Source organism: Mesoplodon densirostris, chromosome 5 (genome assembly GCF_025265405.1).
Source record: "Mesoplodon densirostris isolate mMesDen1 chromosome 5, mMesDen1 primary haplotype, whole genome shotgun sequence".
In the NCBI taxonomy this organism is placed as follows: domain Eukaryota; kingdom Metazoa; phylum Chordata; class Mammalia; order Artiodactyla; family Ziphiidae; genus Mesoplodon; species Mesoplodon densirostris.
The window spans coordinates 61,830,704-61,851,291 of NC_082665.1; the positions used below are offsets into that span (position 1 = coordinate 61,830,704).

Below are 20,588 nucleotides of genomic sequence, written 5' to 3' on the forward strand. Positions count from 1 at the left end.
ATAAGGAATCAACTCTCCAATCACTAGTAGAAAAAAAATTAACACTAATATTTTTCTACATGAGGTACCTCACACTAAACCAAGAATCCAGAGTTTTGGTTTCAAATTGTTACATCTCTCACCTACTATACTGTATAACCCTGACAAGTACATCAACTTTTCTGAGCTTATTTTCTCACCACGGATAAAACAAAGAAAATAAATAGTTGACCATTAAGGTCCCTTCAAGTTCTAACACTATGTGATTTTTAGGACTTCTTCTAAATCCCTAGAAGCAGAGGTAACTAGAGAGAACCTTTACAACAATCAATGTGACAGTGTCCAGACCAGGGTACCTGCTCTTGGGCAAGTAGAGGGTCTTTCTTCAGCATCTAAATCGTAGTAGTGGTGTTGGTGGTGTTAGAAATAATAGTAGTATAGTAAGATTTATTGAGCACTTGCTACATGCTAACCACTGGACTAAGAATTTTACGTGTATTATGTTATATTTAACTCAACACAGCAATACATAAGGTAGATACTATTATTTTCCAATTTTTCAAAGAAGTAACAAAGGAACAGAAAAATTAGGTAACTTGTCTGGGTCCATACTAATAATAACTGGTGAAGACAAAAGGAGTTCTGCTGACATATCTTTGTTTCCTACTAGCCTGTATGCTCTTTGAGGGCAAAGACTTTATCTATTTAGCCTAGCTCAAGGTCTAGGAAATAGTAGGTATTCATTATTGTGTGGAATAAAAGTAAGGAAGGAAATGAGGAAGGGAGGGAGGAAAAGAAGGGGAGAAAGAAAGAAATTATATCTAGACATGCTATGTTCTCAATAAATATTGATTTTCTTCCTTTATTTCTTTAACCCTGAAATCACAGGGAAATCTGCATTTATGCTCAGGAATCCTAGGTGATTTCTCCCTCCTGGGTATTCCATACTGTAATTTCTAGTACAAGTCACTGAAGCATTTGCTATCATCTGGTTTAGTATTCTACCTAATACATGTTCTTGGTTCATCTCTTAATTTCTAATGTTAGTCTAACAGAGGATATAGTTGATTCTGCCAAACTAAGTTTCTGGAAAAAAAAATAATGTCCCTGATATTGGCCTCTCACCCATCGGTGTAAACTAAGGTGAAAGAAAAACTGTTCCCAGAGGAAAGATACTTCCAAGCTTAATAGTACCCATGAATATCATCAAGCAGTGGTACTAAAATTTGAGAAGTCTAAACAAGATGTTTTGATGCAATAGATACTGGCTCACTTTGCTACCTCTGCCGTTGTTATGTGACTGCCTCATGCCATACAAAATGGAACTTGAGAGGGGCTTATCTAAAGCAGGTTGTAACTCACACTATTTTGACTCTACCTCTGCTTGGCTTCATATCTACTTATTTACAGTTAGAATTCAGTGAATAATAGAAACCATAATTATAAACATGTATACAGCAAACACAGGGCCCATTACTTCTGTTTAGCAAAACACAATTTTTTTAATATGATCTAATCTTACCAGGCCATAAGTCAACATACAGTTTATTTTTGTGTTTTCAATGAGATAGAATTAGGGTGGGGGTAGGGGGTTTGGGGAAGAAAGTGATTGCTCAGGAAACTCATGGCACTGCTCACATAACACAGAGATTTATTTATGCCTATACTGAAAATATTTCCAAGGTGACAAGTGACTTAGTCATTGAATGCCTCAGCATTGTGCATAAAATAGGGATAATATAAAGACTTTTCTCTTTTTTATAACAAAGTGAATCAGCTATACATATATATATATTCCCATATCTCCTCCCTCTTGCATCTCCCTCCTACCCTCCCTATCCCACACCTCTAGGTGGTCACAAAGCACCAAGCAGAAAGTAACACACCATTGTAAAGCAATTATACATACATACATACATACATACATACATACATAAATGTGGGGGAAAAAAAAAAGATTTTCTAGACCCGGTGGGACTGGCCAGGTCCCCAGGGCTCAAGAAATTCTAAGGCCCACTCCCTTTCTTATCATGAAAAAAAAAAAAAAAAAAAAAAAGACTTTTCTCATAGTCAGCAAAATGAATACAAAGCACATTGCAAATAGTGTTATGGCAATTCTTGATTGTGATGAGGATCAATTCTTACATATTCATTTGCATTTTAAGGACAGAATTTATCAGTATTCTCATCTCCGTTTCATCAGCAGTGTGAGAACTGAAGGAAGTCCATCAGGACCATCCACAATATACAAGTAACAAGTTTCTAGGACTCTTTATCCCTCCAGACATGTTTTATTCATACATGCATTCATTCAACATTTACTGACCACCTACTATGTACAAGGCATTGTATTAAGAGTCTGTGGACAACCGTATATTTAGCTCAGTACCAATGTTTCCTACTCCCAAAGAGGTCAGTTAAATTCATATTATGGTAGTTTAAAAAAAAAAACAGATTTAAATGGGTCAATAAAAGGAGAAGATACACAAGCTCTAAGATTTTATGTTACTAAATACTGATGGAAACTCCTTAGCATTTTTTTACTGAAGCATTTTTAGGAAGTATAATGCAGGTTATTTGAGTAAGTTTTCAATACTGGGAATTGGGTACTACCAAATAAATTATTCAATTAAATACTTTGTTTACTGAGTTGTGATTTTTTAAAATTTTATTTATTTATTTATTTTGTCTGTGCCGGGTCATAGTTGCAGCACACGGGATCTTTTAGTTGTGGCATGCATGTGGGATCTAGTTCCCGGACCAGGGATGGAACTCGGGCCCCCTGCATTGGGAATGCCTAGTCTTACCAACTGGACCACCAGGGAAGACCTGAGTTCCCACTTTTTATATTATATTTATAGAACTTTACTTAACTAGTATAAGATATACTCTGTAGTAGCTTGTCTATGTTAAAAATATAGATATTTGTCAGAAAATATATAGAGCTATTACCCAAAAGAAACTTAACATCACTAACAGCAACACTTAGGGAAAAATATCAGGTGACTAGGATTTAATAGAAGTAAAGGATGACATTCCAGCCTTAAAATTTACATCTGGATTTTAGCCCTTTTTCTAAGATTATTATTTAATTGTTGCTTTTTTTCTCTCTCATTTCCACCCTACTGCAACAGAGGCACACGCACAAATCAAGAAATCATCTTACAATATACACTTAAATTTTCTGATATGCCCCATGTGTCCACTAATAGCCAAATGCTTTCAAATCTGTTCAGCTAAATGGATCAATAACTACATCCAGCTTCACATAGTGGGGTTGCCAACATAGTGAAATTGAGCCAAACAGAAAGTGTCTCTATGAGGACAAAAATTATTATCAACCCAGTTATCTTGAGAGATCCACTCTCCACAGGTATCCTTTAAAGAAGTTAACATAAACATTATCTAGGGCAGTCAACAGCTGCTAAAAAAATATTTGAGACTGAGAACGAAGAATTTGGATAAATATTTGGGAGCTAAAATCAGTAAGTTTTATAATAAACCAATGCAATAGTTCAAGGTCTACATCAAGTAAGAATCTTTCAAACTCGAAGTACACAAAATACGTAACAGCACAAGCAAAGTGCTAACAAGCTTCTCTGTGCTCCCAATCTTATGACACAGCTGCAAGCAACAATTGAGCAGGTGCAACCAAGCTTTTGAGAATTCCTGCCTGTTGCCCAGGAACCACAACACCACACAGTTGAGATTTTTAAACAGGTGCAAACATTTTTTCCCTTTACTCTAGTGCTTGAGACAGTGAAGCAGACATCTGCAACTACTCCTTACCTAAAGCAACCACCACAGAAAATAAAAAGCAGAACAAAAAGTTTGAAAATAAAACAACAGTGTCAAAAACAGTGGTTTTGCAATAGTCTCTGACTGCACGTCAGGAGTTGCTTTAATAGTACTGTTCCATAAAACACTCTCTAATCTCTCCACCAGATGAATGCTTTGTAATTAAAATTATTCTGCTTCAACAAATCTTAGAAATGTTTATTTGATTCTCACAATAGAGTGAAATGCAAGGTATGTGTAAAATGTACTATCCTTTGACACTGTCAATATTTGTAAGTACTCACAAATTAACATTTTCACATTATGAAATCTGTAAGCAATTTTAATACCCCAAATTTTAATATCTTTCCAGTTAATATACAGATTGATATAACTATAGGTAATTCATATACGTACCTGTGCAGCTATGGGGCACAAACAGACTTGCAATTTATCAGGTACTCTGAAATGTAAAACAAATATATTTTTTAAGTAAAAATTATTTTCTAAGTGCAGCCACTATTTATGCTGAGACAATTTCTTCAGAGAAGTAGAAAAGACTGCAGTTCTTAAATAGGTGGGTTATTTTATGTCTATATTTTCCCCATAGGATATCTCAGTTCACCCTAAATTCATGTGTGAACTATATACACACAGAGCATCCCGGAGCAGTGTGATCAAAAACAAGTACCATGGCCTCTGAAAGGAAAATGCTTTCACTAGAGAATGAGACAAACACTTAAAAATGTTTTTTTTTCTTTGGTATTCTTCCAAGACTATTGCTTTCCTAATACAAATATGACTGCTACTCTATAAAATGAAACCACTCAGATTAATCTCCACTCAGTTTGGATTTGTGTGGAAGAAAGGTGCTTTTGTAGTGCTCCACAAAAATGCATAATTAAATAAAAGTAAACTCTATGTTCATTAACTTCAAATTACAACAGCAAATAGAAATGATATTGATCACTACAAGAGGGAATGCTAAAGCCACAGTAGATGTGATGCCTCAACTCAACACACTTTGAGATAACTGCCAACGAAGTAGGTATTGACAAAGAAGTCCAGTTTAAACAAAGTATGCACAGTTCACAATTAGACCCGAAAAATATTTGCATGTAAGTGGAAACTGTATTGCAAAATGTAGCCGCTGAACTACTGTGACCCTTAAACATATTTCATAATTCTCTCTGAAAGCAAACTAAAATACTTATTTTATATACTTCTAAACATAGTTGATGATAGTAACATATTAAAGTCATTATATCTAGTTGATAATACTTGCTTATAAGTGTGTAGAAGAAATAATCAATTTTGATGATGACTCAGTGAAACACTTTGTCATACACTTCTGATAGGGGTGTGAATTGCTAAAAGTTTTCGGGAAAACTATTGAGTAATATGATCAAGAACTTAAAGTTCAGAATCTTTACTCAGTAATTTTAATTCTAGGAATATATCTTACATAACTGAAAACCAACAGAGATTTATGTTAAAAAGGTAATTTGTATGATAGCAAAAAACTGAAAGTAACCTAAATGTCCAACAGTAGAAAAATAAAGCATAGCACACCCATATAAAGAAATATTTTTAAACAATCCACAAGGTAGCTTGTGGTACTATAATGTTTTATAAATATATAGAGTACCAACTGCATGGATATAATGAAATTGTGCAGCTGAGAGAAAAAAAACACAAAGAACACACAAAAATATTAAGAGTGATTATATCTGGATAAGATTATGCATGTGTTTTTTTCTTTTTACTTTCATATACAGTTAATCTCTATGATAAACATTACTTTTATAATAAGAAAAATACTGGTTGTCAGGGGGGTAAGGGAAAAAAGTTTTAGAGTGCCATATGTAAGTGAAAAATCTAACCTTCGTAAATAAAATAAATTAATTCAGTCACACATAAAATCCACCAAGTATACCTACAGTGAGGAACTCATCCTTACTGGTTCCTCATAGGGGTATAGTCAGGGTCTCTTTTATTCCACTGCTTTAGAATCTAAACCAGTAATTCAATAACAAATTTTTAATCGTCTTAGTAAAACTTCCTTAGTTATGCAGAGTGAAATGATGGCAAGAACAATTTAGGACTACAAATCTGTTCAACCTATTACAAACTAATTTGTTCAATAAGTCAACAGTATATATAGTGAGCATCTATTGCATTCAAAGTGTTGTTCAGCATTATGATATTCTAAAAGACAAATTAGAAAACATCTTACCTTCATAGAACTAACAATTTAAAAGTGCTGGACTTCCCTGGTGGCACAGTGGTTAAGAATCCGCCTGCCAATGCAGGGGACAGGGGTTCGATCTGGGAAGATCCCACATGCTGCAGAGCAAATAAGTCCATGCGCCACAACTACTGAGCCCGCACGCTGCAACTACTGAAGCCTATGCACTATAGGGCCCGCATGCCACAACTACTGAGCCCGTGTGCTGCAACTACTGAAGCCAGCGTGCCTAGAGCCCGTGCTCTGCAAGAAGCCACAGCAATGAGTAGCCCGTGCACAGCAACGAAGAGTAGCCCCCGCTTGCCGTGAGTAGTGAAAGCCTACGCGCAGCAACGAAGACCCAACGCAGACAAAAAAAAAAAAAAATTTTTTTAATTAGAAAAAAAGATTAAAAAAATTTAAAAGTGCTGAAAAGTATGTACATAACACCTTCCTATTAATTTTTCTGTGAATCCAACACTGATCTAAAAAAATAGTCTTAAAAAACAAACAACAAAAAGCTAAACAAAAATTATGTACCTACAGCTCACATAAAGATGTAAACACAATACATACAGTTTAAGGCATTTGTGACAGATCTAGTGCACTTTAAGAAAACACATATCAGGTGGGGTTTTTTTTGTATTATTGAGCAAAAACGGATATTTAACACAACAAAATTCTGAAGTACGTGAATGTGTATCACTTATAAAATGCCCTAATAAATTACTATAAGTATGTATTTTTTTATCTGTATGTAGTCTACTGTTTATTAATAGAGTTATATAATAGGAAACCAGGTATGAAAGAATACTGAGTCTATCTCAGATACCAGATGTATAAGATTGTCTCAGATTATCTAAAGCTACATAAACATATGCACAATTATTAACAGGATATATTGTCAACCAAAGTAAATAAATGAATTACTTGCTAACCTTGCCAAAGACGCTACTATAACACCACCTCCAGGGAAAGAAAAGAAGGTAAGGGTGGATAGATGAGTGCTGAGGGGATCTCTAACAACCAAAGTGGGGGTGGTGGTGGATGCGAACCATTTTTGTTGTGCAGATAAAATAATGCAGCACAGAGTTTCTCTCGATGACAGTTCAGTTTCCTTGTGGCCTGTAACCATAATCAGCATTTGCCTCTCTGAAGCTAGTGTCACACGATGGTTCTGAGGTTCAGTCAATGGGGTCAGCCTGTTTGAGGCAGTGCCAAGCAGTAAGAGAAGCTATTCAAGTGATCAGTGATCTGTGGGTTGGAGACAGCAGCAGAGCTATATGAGGTAGGGTGGTGGTTAAGTGATTAGCTTTTGCTATCAGAGAAACCTGGAATCAAGTTCTAGCTCTCTCTTTTCAATTGTGTGATCTTGAGTGAGTTACATTTTCCCGTCTGTAAAATGATGATCATGTTACCTACCCTATAGGATTGTTTGTGCCTATTACATGTTATAGGCATGTAAAGGAACTAGCACAGTACCTGCTATAAAGTAAACTTTGCTGAACAGAAGCTATTAGTACTGTCATAGTTGTATGAGAAAAAGAGGGGATGCCTGTACTTTTAAGCTAAAGAGCTAAGCTAAAGAAGGAGTGATGAGTTAGAAAGACAACTTGCTCAAGATATCACTCTATATTCCACAGCTCATCCAAGAGCCAGTCATGTGCTGGATGTTCACAGAGCATCTTTGAATCAGGAAACACTATAACAATATTAATATCCAGGATAAGCAACCCTAACCTGCATTTTAAAGCACCATTTCTATTACTGAAGGGGAAGGCAGTAGGATCTAAGTAATACGTGCAGCAATACTGCCCATTTTCCTGAATGAAAAATGAAAGATCATTGTCTATACCTAACTGAAACAATCAGGTAATGGAAATATAAGGACAAAAGTGAACATAATTATGCAACTGGAATCAGGACCAGGTGTTGCAGACTCCTTAACGATCACACGTGAGCAGTATCACTTTTTTATGTATTCTAAAGAGACCCTGCAAATGACCTGAGCTCACATATAACACAAGGTTTGCAAATATAAGTAAAAAATATCACAGTGGGTTTTTCTCTCAGAGCTTGAAATACACAAATGAATGCATACTGATGTTGTTCTAGACCTTATTTCTGTTTTGATTTGGAGGACAGAACAAATTCAGAACTGTTACATGGTATCTTTAGAATCCATTGCAGTTTATATAATCCCTAGAATTGTTTGGGTCATATGAGGGTGAAGGTACTATCAGTACCATTCCGGATGGAGATATACTATAGAGGATTTTTTTTTAAGTTCTTTTTACTTGTGGGTTGGCACAGCTGTGTTCCCCAGTGGGAACTGAATAGGTCCAACTATATGTTGTGAAGTGCAAAAAAGTTTATCTTCCCTTCATACTGGATGGGCCTGAGGCATTAATAAATCTAATACCTAATTCACTTAGGACACTGAAAAGGGCCTCTGCTGGGTCTGCAGGAGCAATGGCTCCATAAAAGAGCTCTGAACCTAAATTTAGACTAAAAAACATTTGCCCCACGACTGAGTAAGCATTCTTAGGAATATTTAGTGTTTTATATTTTAAATTTAACCTATTTTGAGAAAAGACACTATGTAATCCAAAATACTTTTATTTACTATGTGTTTACTTCTTCCAGACCCACAACTAATCTGGGTGCTCTATCATTATTACATTATTATAAAATATAGATTTTAATGATCAATAAAGACAATTTACTTTTTTTAAAATTGAGGTGCCCTAACTTCTGGAGTTTACCTGAAGAGAAAGTATATGAAGATTAAGAGAAATTATAATTTTAAAAGTAGGCTTGAAAAACTTGTTAGTTATGATTATTTTTGTAAGTTACAGAGTTAGAGTTAGCCGTATCTGAAACAGGAAGAAAGAGAGGCAACAGTTATCTTATTTATCAACCCTGTGAACTGGAAACAGATAATGGGCAATAAGGAAGGAAAAGGAAATCATATGATAAACACCCGTTAACCCAAGGGCACAGTTGGTCTAGACCTTAGGTTAGACCAGCTCTAATAAAGCTACAGAATGTATGAAAAGCTAAGCTTATAAAATAACTCTATATTTAAATTTTCTATGATTATTGGCTACCATTTAAAATGAAACAATTTAATATCAAATTTTATGTATAAACATGATGAATTTGAACTCTCCAGTAGAAACCTGATCCACAATACACTAAATGTTAATAATTCTATCTTATAAGTCACACTTCAGAGTGTATTAAAGAGAAAATAGTTTTTTAATAGATGATTTTTAAAAACTTAACTTCTTACCTTAAAGTTTAGGATCTAGTAAAGAAAATTAACAAAACTGGAATTTAGATAAATGTCAAGAATAATATTTTCAAAATATTCACAACCTGAAGCTACGACTATGGAAAGGATTTATTCTTATGAATGTAAAAATTCTACTGACTAGCTTGTACACATTCCTGGGGTCTTAATTTAAATATTACCTCCTCCAGAATCTGATGTCCTATGCTTAATCTTGTCATAATAATCATCACACTACATTGTATTTGTCTTTCACATAAGACTGTAAACATAAGAACAGAGGTTTTGTCTTATTCACCATTATGTCATTAGTCCCTAGTACAGTACCTAATGGATAAATAGTAGGTATGGGTTAAATATTGGGTAAAGGAATGTTGAATGAATTGTGTTATCATCTATTCCTGATGATTAAGAAAATTCACAATGCATTGAAAAATTAAAGACTTGCATTCCTAAACAAATTATTTTTCAATCTTTAAAGGACTAATCTTCCAACCTCTTTTCTTTTACTTTTCCCTCTTACTTGTCCTCTTAATCAGTACAAAACTAGATGATCAGAATCTGAGTGTCAAATGTTAACAACAGATTAGAAAGCCTGGCTGGTTTGGCCCCAGGGTGGATAGAAGTCATCCAAATCTCGCTCTTTAGCAGACACCTGGTACGGCAGAAGTTGAGACACAGAGTTCCCACAAAGAGTTCTGCAGTTCCTCACCAATTGTGTGGTTCTTCTAAGTCTCTGAGAGGCTGGATCTGACTACTGTTCCTGAGACAGATTCAACCATTATTTTATTCGTTTGTGGAATTCATTACAGTTTAAATTATCCTCTCCCTCACTAGCCTGTACATTCCATAGAGGCCACATTATTTTGTTCAGCACCCTATATCCAGGGTCTGGTTTAGTGCCTGACACACAATAAATACTCAATAAGTATTGGTCAGATGTGTAAATATGAGGTTCGGAGCAGCAGTTTTCAATCAAAAGAGACTGTAAAATTAGATAGGTAACAGCTACCCCTACTGTTATTTGCTCTACATTCCAAGTCTATCTGTCACATGGAAGACCTGACGCTGTACGTACTCTTTTATTATAAATTCTGTTCAATCAATGGCAAGTCCGGAAAACTTCAAAAGCAATATTAGGTAGGCTGTAGGCACAATGTCTAGATGAAGCAATGGAACCATTTCCAACTAGAAGTTTAGGGTTTGAATTACAGCTTAGTCAGTGTGTATCCTAGGGGAACTTATATAATCTCCCTAAATACTCAGTTACATCTTATTTAAAATGGGGGCCTTGGGCTTCCCTGGTGGCGCAGTGGTTGAGAGTCCGCCTGCCGATGCAGGGGGCACGGGTTCGAGCCCTGGTCTGGGAAGATCCCACATGCCGTGGAGCAGTTAGGCCCGTGAGCCATGGTCGCTGAGTCTGCGCGTCCGGAGCCTGTGCTCCGCAACAGGAGAGGCCACAACAGTGAGAGGCCCACGTACCGAAAAAAAAAAAAAAAAAAAATTAAAATGGGGGCCTTTTATCTAGCACGCAGAGTTTTTAATGGTGACTGAATGAAATTGTATATATGAAAGCAACTACTAGTATAATTCATGGTATTTAGGAGAAGGGGCTTACTACAAATTAGTTCTTTTGTGTTGGCCAGCCAGTGTCTGCAGCAAAATAGAGATATGATTTGACTAAAATCCCAGGAGCAGACATTTTGGGTAGAGAAAAATGAAAGAAAAAGGAATCAGAGGCAAAAAAAAAAAGTAAGTAGATGTGAGGGACAATAAGTAAAAAAAGCAAAAGACAGAGCAGTAAGAACATAACAGCAGTTAGAAATGGAAAGACATTTTAACATAATAGAAAAATTGCCCAAAAAATCTATTAGCTTTTTCTTAGGTGACACAGACTTCCCCACATATAAAATAATTGCTACCATTATAGTTAGGAGGAAAATCAACTGAAATGTACATTAAACACATATTAGAGATTTAACATACTTCACTTGAATTCACATACTGGAAACTCAGCCTGTGTAAATATAGCCATGAACTTTATTATTTACTGTGATAAGGTAATAGTATATCCTCCTCTGTGTACTACCTGCAGAGTTATAAAAGCCAAATGTGTAATAGCTCTTTAGGTACAATCACAAGGCATCAGAATGTAGAGTTAGGCCCTTTCTTTGCATTTTGTGATCATCATACAGGGGCTACCAACATTGGAAGAGAAACTGGCTATCATGAAAACTTTATTGGAAATTCTTTTTTCATGCTTAGTTACTTTCATTTTCTTACTACTGTAGTCAAACTACTTCAGCTCCCTCATTAAGATTGTTTTCTGGCTAAATCATTATCTTTCTAGTCTCTCTCTCTGTGTGTGTGTGTGTGTGTGTGTGTGTGTGTATTCTTTGGTCTGTTCTTAGATAAAGAAAGAGAATAAGAGGTCTTAGATACGTTGCATACCAGAAGTAAGCACCATGCAACCTCATGGTGGGCAACCTCAAGGAATGCCCACCTGGTACCAATAAGTTCATTAAAAGAGTTCATTTGAATTCATAACCTTTGTCCACCTCTGGTGATACAGTGATTTTTAAGTCTATCTATGCTCTCTGTAAGGCTGTCATCTTCATGAGGGCTGGAATCTTGTCTGTTTTTCTTTCTTTGTATCATCACCACCTAGTTCAGGGACAGGCACACAATACACAGACAATGAATATTTCATCCATTATTAAACAAATATTTATTGAGTATTTACTATGAGCCAGTCAGTCATTATTCTAGGTGGTGAAAATATAGGAATGAACAAAATAGATGAAAATTTCTGATCTCACGGAGATTATGTTTTTGTGTAGGCAACTGACAATAAGCAAGAAAAATAAGTTGAATACATAGAATGATAGATAATGGTCCATGTTAAGGAATTAAAATAAAGTGAGGAAGGGAGAAATAAATTCTAGGATGGGGGAGTTGTGGTTGAAATTTCAGATAGTATGACCAGTGATGATATCATTGAATGATCACATTTAGGTAAAGACCTGAAATAAATACAAAAATTAGTCAGGAAGATAACCTCGGAGAAAAAGCATTCAAGCCAAATAAAGGTCCTCTGGAAGGAGTAGGCTCTTCTATAAAATGTTAGGCTAGATTCACACAGGAATGTTCCTGTTAAAACATAGAGGTACCACATTTAAAACAGAAAATATACAAACGCATACACAAACAAAACTTTTTAAATGTCTGATCTTATAATAAATAAAAATTCCAAAAAGATAGGAAGGAAAGGGATGTGAAAGACAGGGCATTATTATGATGTTATACAACACACCAGAGGTATTATCCAACTCAGTAATAATCAGGAAGCCACAGGGACAAAAAGCAGGTTTACAATAATGACAACCACAGAGAATGGCAACCAAGTAATATGCCTGGACTACCTAGAAACAAACAAACAAACAAACAAACACTCTCTACCAGGACACCTTCAACAACCCAGATTATGTGGGAGTCTCACAGGAAAAGCAAACTTCAATTAAGAAGAGCTCACATATCAAAGATATCAAACACATAAGGAAAGGCTTTTTCATATAGGAGTCAGCAGAAACCAAAGTGTTTTACATCAAATATAAGCATTAAGTTAGAAAATGAATAGGGAGGGCACAGTCTTAAGAATTGAAGTAAGAGAATATTAATCTCACACTTCAGTGGGACAAAATGTTTAAAATGATAAAAATTTAAAAAGAAAGAGGCAAAAATAAGCAGAAAAAACATGGAAAAGCAGATTTGATAAAAAACAAAGAGATTTAAAGGAATGAAATTTGTATTAAAGTTAGCATCTGAAGTGAGGCTACATCACATTAGATACAGATAAGGGAAGAATCACTGAAATGAAAGATAATTCTAAGGAATTTACCCAGAAGAAAAAGAGAAAGGTGGAAAATATAAAAAAGAGATTAAGAAATATGAAGAACAGAATAAAAAGATTTAGGGCTTCCCTGGTGGCGCAGTGGTTGAGAGTCTGCCTGCCGATGCAGGGGACACGGGTTCGTGCCCTGGTCCGGGACGATCCCACGTGTCACGGAGCAGCTAGGCCCATGAGCCATGGCCACTGAGCGTGTGCGTCCGGAGCCTGTGCTCCGCAAAGGGAGAGGCCACAACAGTGAGAGGCCCGTGTACCGCAAAAAAAAAAAAAAAAAAAAAAGAATAAAAAGATTTAACATGTCTAAAAAGTATATGAGAATGAGAAAATAAAGACAAAAAGGCAATATCTGAAGCAATAATGGATCTTTTCCAGAACTGAAAAAGACATGGAACATCAGATACATAAAGCAAGTCCCAAAAATAATAAATAAATATAAATCCAAATCTGGAGACGTTATAAGGAAATCTAGAATACTGTATCACTCATGATCCAATCAAGGAAACATAAACCACTCACAGTGTTTAAAATGAGGCAATATAGGGCTTCCCTGGTGGTGCAGTGGTTGAGAGTCTGCCTGCTGATGCAGGGGACAAGGGTTCGTGCCCCGGTCCGGGAGGATCCCACATGCCATGGAGCGGCGGCCCGTGAGCCATGGCTGCTGGGCCTGCACGTCCGGAGCCTGTGCTCCGCAACGGGAGAGGCCACAGCAGTGAGAGGCCCACGTACGGCAAAAAAAAAAAAAAGAAAAGAAAAGAAAATGAGGTAATATAAACTATGCAGAAGAGGCTGATAAGTGAACCAAGGTATGATGATACAACCCAGAAATTAGCAATGGCAAGGGACAGAGGGGTAAAATAGGGAGTCCTTGTGAATCGGTTCATCAGGAGTTGGGTCCACTACAGAGATGTAGCAGCGTTTGGAAATGTCACCGAGGCTGACAAAGGAGACATTTTAAAATTTCTCCTTTCCTCCTGTTCTCAGTCAATCACCAGTGATTCCCACTGGATGAAGTCTGGCAGAAGAAAATTGATTTGGTAGCCTAGGAAATTCAGCCTAAATGGTCAGCCCTCTTCAAAAATAACCAAGAAGAGAAAAGAATGAATCTTAGAGCCAAACAATCTGCAACCTGTACAAACACCAAGGACAAAGAGTAAGGACAGATTATCTATAGAGGAAACTCAACTAAATAGATAGTTGATGTCTCAACAACAACAGTATAGAGTCTAGAAAACAATGGAATAGTATCTTCAAAGTATTGAGGGAAAATAAATAAGTACGGTAGTTTATATAGTCAAATAAACTATCATTAAAAAGTGAGAATATCAAAATCCAAACTACAATGAGGTATCACCTCACTCCAGCCAGAACGGCGATCATCAAAAAGTCTACAAATATTAAGTGCTAGAGAGGGTGTGGAGAAAAGGGAATCCTCATACACTGTTAGCAGGAATGTAAATTGATGCAGTCACTGTCAAGAACAGTATGGAGGTTCCTAAAAAAATTAAAAATAGAGTTACCATATGATCCAGCAATCCCACTCCTGGGCATATACTCAGAAAAGACAAAAACTCTAATTCAAAAATATCCATGCACCACAGTGTTCACAGCAGCACTATTTACAATAGCCAAGACATGGAAGCAACCTAAATGTCCATCGACAGATGAATGGATAAGCAATATATACAATGGTGTATATATATATATATATATATATATATATATATATATATACACCATATATATATATATATTCTTTTATACACACACACACACACATATACACACTGGTATATTATTCAGCTATAAAAAAGAATGAAATAATGCCATTTGCAGCAACATGAATGGATCTAGAGATTATCACATTAACTGAAGTAAGTCAGACAAAGACAAATATCATATGATATCACTTACATGTGTAATCTAAACAAATGATACAGATGAACTTATTTACGAAACAGAAATAGACTCACAGATATAGAAAACAAACTTATGGTTACCAAAGGGGAAAGGGGTGGGGAGGGATAAATTAGGAGTTTTGGATTAACAGATATAAATTACTATACCGAAAATAACTAAGCAAGGATTTACTATATAGCACAGGGAACTATAGTCAATATCTTGTAATAACCTATACTGGAAAATAATCTGAAAAATATACATTTCTATATAACTGAATTACTTTGCTGTACACTTGAAACTAGTACTACATTGTAAATAAACGATACTTCAAATTTTAAAAAGAATAAAGTACATTTTCAAATGAGGATCAGAAGTTTACTTATAATTTGCCTTCATTAAAAGAATATAAAAATATAAATTAGTAATAAGTAAATTTAACCCAGAATAAAGGATTGGATGAAAAAACAAATGAAAAACAAGAATACTGGCAGTGGTGTACTGGTAAATAGTCAACAGATGATTCTTCCAAGAAAAAAAAAGCCCAGATTTGTAGTGTTTACTTATTTCTATTGTATAAATACTCCCACCATGGCCAACTTCAAACTACAAACATAATGTCACTGAATGAAGAGCTGGAAAGAGACACACACAATCAGCTTTTGCCAGTCAACAGCACACTGGAAATTGGTAACCACCTAAGGAATCTTAAATAAATTCTTACTATAAAAAGTTAAATAATACCAGTTATTAAATGGGATATAAAAACAAGCTGGATCTAAAATATTAGACAGTATTAATATGTAAGATAAGGGCAGGGGTGATTGAAGATGAAATATTTTAACATTTTTATATTGTTTGAAAGGAGGTAGAGATACTAACATCATCAAATCAAGTAGGATTATACAGTATTTAAAGGTAATCACTATCTGTTAGAAATTTTAAATATGCATAGTTTTCAAACTAATAGAGGGGTGAAAGGAACTTAAGAAAACTCAATACAATAGTGAAAAGCAAGAACAAAATTTTTTTAAATGCATTGTAAATAGAGGGCACAAATTAGAATTTTAGTAATTAAACGTATAAGTAATTACAATAAATATACACCAGTTAAATTTCTGGTTAAAAGTGAGCAACAATTTGAATTTTAAAAAGTCAGAGGCATGCTATTTACAAGACACTCAGCTAAAATATAATGTTTGAAAGTAAAGAAATGGTAAAAATTGAGGTAGCTATATTAATGTCTAATAACTAGGTTTTAAGTAAAAGAATTATTTAAAAATAAATATGTCCATTAAATAATGAAAGTGAAACAAATCATTAACAAGATACAATAAACTGCCCCTCTAAGCATCTAACAACAGATACATAAAATATATAAAACACAAATAGCAAAATTCTCAATCATAAAGAAAGATTTGATCATATTTATAACACTAATTGCAAGAGTAAGCAAGCAAGAAAAGTAATGATAATTTAACAAGGCAGATCTAATTAACAAATATAAAGCCTGCACCTAAGAATTATAAGATACACATATCTTCCAAGTACAAATGAAAAATTTACAAAAATTGACCTTACATCAAGCTACAAATTATCTTAACATATACTAAATAATTAAAATCATTGAATCATCTCCTCTAATCACAAGTAAATTTAGACTTTAATTAAAAATATAACCCTGACACCCCCAAATCTCCAATAGTTGGAATATTTAAATTAAAATTTTATGTAATTCATAGGCAAAAAGCTAATAAATATTTTGGAAGTTAGAGAATATATAGAACTCAATGACAATGAACACAATACATACCAAAACTCAAGGAATGCAGTTAAAGCAGCTCTTAGGGGAAACTGTATAGCTCTAAATTTATATGTTAAAAAGACTAAAAATTACCAAGTTAGAAAAGGTACATTAAAGTAAAAACAAAAACTTTAAAAGCAGGAAAATAACAAAATAATATCAGAAATAAGTGAAATGAATAATAGACATAAAGACAGTCGACAAAGTAAAATATTTTGCTTCTTTGAAAAGACCAATAAAAAGACAAATCACCAGGAAGTTTTATCATAAAAAGAAGGTATACCAATAAATAGCATTAAAAAACAAATCTGTTTGAAGAATTAAATTAATTACTGAGTACCATGAACAACTTTATGCTATTTATTTGAACTAATTATTCAAGCTATTTTAAAACATAGATTAAAGGACATTTTTGTTGAAAATATAACTAGCTTGAGGGGAACTAGAAAACTTGAATAGAATTTTATAAATAAAACATTACCTAAGCAGTTAAAATCTATATAAACAAACACACACACACACACACACACACAGGTGTGCACAAAGGCCTAAATACATTTAAAAGCAACACTTAATAAACCTTCAAAAACTAGATGGTCTGTTATAAAAACTATACTGCAGAAAACAGAAAAGCACCTTGACTTATTGTATAAGACTATTAAACATTCATTCCAAAACTAGAAAAAGGCATTATGAGAAAGGGATATTATTTTCTATGATAAGTATTAAGAAGTACAACCAAGCAAAGAACATTGAGAAGAAAAAAAAAGAGGTACAAGAGCTATCATTTATCTAACTTCCACTAAGTACTTTGCCAAGACTTCTGCATATATAATTTAATCTGTACATCATCCATATAAGGTAGCTTTATTTTCACCTTTATCATCATTTTATAAAGGAAGAAAGTGATGTTCTAAGAAAACAAACTGGCTCAAGGTCACAGACTTAATAAGTAGCAGAGCTTGATGTTAGGAGACTAAAGCCCATTACTTAAACACTACATTCTACAGTTTCCTCATCTTTTAAAAAATATATTCAAATACAACATTATAACATCTACATAACACTAAACATAATTTTGAATGCAGTATTATTTTTGGCTTTCAACAATTTTATTATGCTATTCCTAGGCATTGTTTTCATCAAATTTATCATGTCTGGGGTTTGCTAAACTTCTTGAATATATGTATGTCTTTCACAAAATTTAGGAAGCCTTTACCTTTATTCTTAAAATACTTAAACATTTTTTTCTACCCATTCTTATTCCTCAATTGCATATATAGTTTTAAAATTGTCCTTCAGGCTTCTGAGGTTCTGCTCATTTTTTCCATCTTTTTTTTCTCACTCTTTTTCAGATTGGATGAATTCTATTGCTCTAACTCAAGTTTACTGACTTTTCCTTTGGCCACATCCATTATGCTATTAAGTCTATTCAGATAATGTATTTTTCTGTTTTAAAATTCTCATTTGGTATTTTTGTATAGATATATATTTTTAAATTTCTCTGTTGATATTTCCTATCTTTTTATTCATATTAACAATATTTTCTTTTACTTCATTCAGCAGTTGTAATACCTTCTTTAATTTTCTTGTCTGATAATTTTAATATCTGGGTCATTTCTGAATTTTCATCTATTGATTTTCTTTCCCTTTGAGAAAGGGTTACAGTTTAGCATGCTTTTTTTGTATTTGAACTAATTTGGGGTTGTATCTTAGACACTGTCAATGTTAATTGTGAATACTCTGGATTCTGTTATACAGAGACAGAGAGTGCTGGTGTTTTTTGTTTTAGCAGGTCATTAGCTAGTCTCAAGTTGCAAACTCTGTCCTATTCAGATCTCAGTTTGGATTGCTTTCAGTCTACCCTATGCATGTGTGGTTCAGGGGTCAGCCAAAGAGTAAGGCAGAGTTTGTACATGGAATTTTAGTTTTCCCATCTCTATCTCTTTCCTTTCTTGAGTTACCCCTCACTCTCTGGCATCCCTGTCCCTTCCCATTTTCCTCCAGTCTGAAGGCAACAGGCTTTCTCTTGAAGTTTAGCTTCCTTATGTTGCCATTACAACTGCAGATACTCTCAGGAAAAGCCACAAAAATGTGAAACTCACCCCACCCTATGCTAGTTGCTTAATACAAGTTTCAACTCCCGTCTAAAATCTTCCTACTATTGTTCATTCTCCAAAATGCTCATATCATATTGTATTTTGACTTGTTTGTTTTGCCTTGGTTTTTTCTTTGGTCAGAGTTTATGGTTGTTATTTGTAGGTGGGTTGTTTGATTAGAGATTTATTTCTCCATACCAGAAACATCTAATGAATTATGATTAATTCTAGGAACAGAAGGATCTAAATAGGTACCAAGAAGTACAGATAAAAATTGAAGTCAATGGGCTAGAAACATGTCACTTGCTTCTGGAAGAGGCCTAAATAACAACACATGAAGAAAGGGAGAAATGAAATGGATAAAAAATAAATTTAAAGAAATATGTACAAGCAAATGGCTAAGAATGCATGTGAAATTTATATATACATCAAATTCTCAGAAGTTTGGGAAATGGAAAAAAGTTGTCAGTGAAATGTCTCAAGACCAACACCCTTTATCAGATCCCAAAATCAAAGTAGGGAAAAAAAAGAAACTTAAAAGAATCTTTGTCCAACGTTCTTTGCCAAGATTTATAGTAACCCACAACATATCTCAAAGCTTGAAAAACTATCTCAAGAGCTGGTCATGATTAAGTTCCCAAATAAATTATATTTTCTAAATTAAAAACGAGCACATACTCAAATGCAAAATATTTTTTAAATTGAAGCTGAAGCAAATTTGCTTTATAGTTGATAATAGAGCCCATATATCTCTGTCATTACAAGATCTGTTTTCAGATCTTCATGCATTATAGGATATGGTAATATCAGAGAGTAAGGAAAGAAAATCTTATTTAAAACTCAGCAAGAATATAATCTCTACAAGATATCCATCATTTGAAATAATTTCATCATACTTTTTTCTCCTTTGGTATGCCTCTGGATCTAATTCTACTAGGTTACAGTAAGAAAAACTGCCCCCACCTCCATCAACCATCAGAAGATATGGTTCCACTATTAAGCAGCAGTGGGACTTTGGACAAGACCCTATCAAGGCTTCAGTTTACTCATGTGAAATGTGAGGCTAGAAGAGATGTTTTCTACTTTCCAATTGTAGCAGTATACCACTATATAAATAGCTCCCCCCCCCTTTTTTTTGTTGTTGTTCACCAACCAGTGATCGAACCAGCATCTCCTGTGGTGGAAGTGCAGAGTCTCAACCACTGGACCACCAGGGACGTCCCTAAATAGCCTTATTTCTGAACTCCTTAATATTTGAAGATTTGTATGATTTCTACAAAACAGGTCTGGTTAATTCCTCAGATTTCAGGCCCGTGGAGAATATTTCAAGAGAGATATATTGTCCCTTTCAGAAAAGTGAGAAAAAATGCAGGCTCTCACATACAATCTCAAGTAAATCATCAACTGACACCTGAAGTTTTCATACCTGTGGAGATAAGAAGCTTGTTTACATCAGTACTTCAGCTGAGTGGGAAAATTTTGTGAATGGTGTGTTTAAAATAATTTTAAGTTTGAAGATTAAACAATTGGACACTGGCTGCAAGTTTCAAGAAAAAGATTTTGCAGATTGTTTAAGATTCTGAGAGCTTTAGATCTATCTTCTG

General features: G+C 34.5%; 1 long non-coding RNA gene across 1 annotated transcript in view; it reads right to left on the reverse strand.

The window, feature by feature from the left end:
* Positions 1 to 4,173: 4,173 nt before the first annotated feature.
* The window catches only part of LOC132490713 (uncharacterized), a 242,906-nt gene continuing 226,491 nt past the window's right edge, over positions 4,174 to 20,588 (reverse strand). The window contains exon 4 of the long non-coding RNA XR_009532594.1: positions 4,174 to 4,219. This is a non-coding gene — a long non-coding RNA (uncharacterized LOC132490713). The remainder of the gene's footprint in view (positions 4,220 to 20,588) is intronic.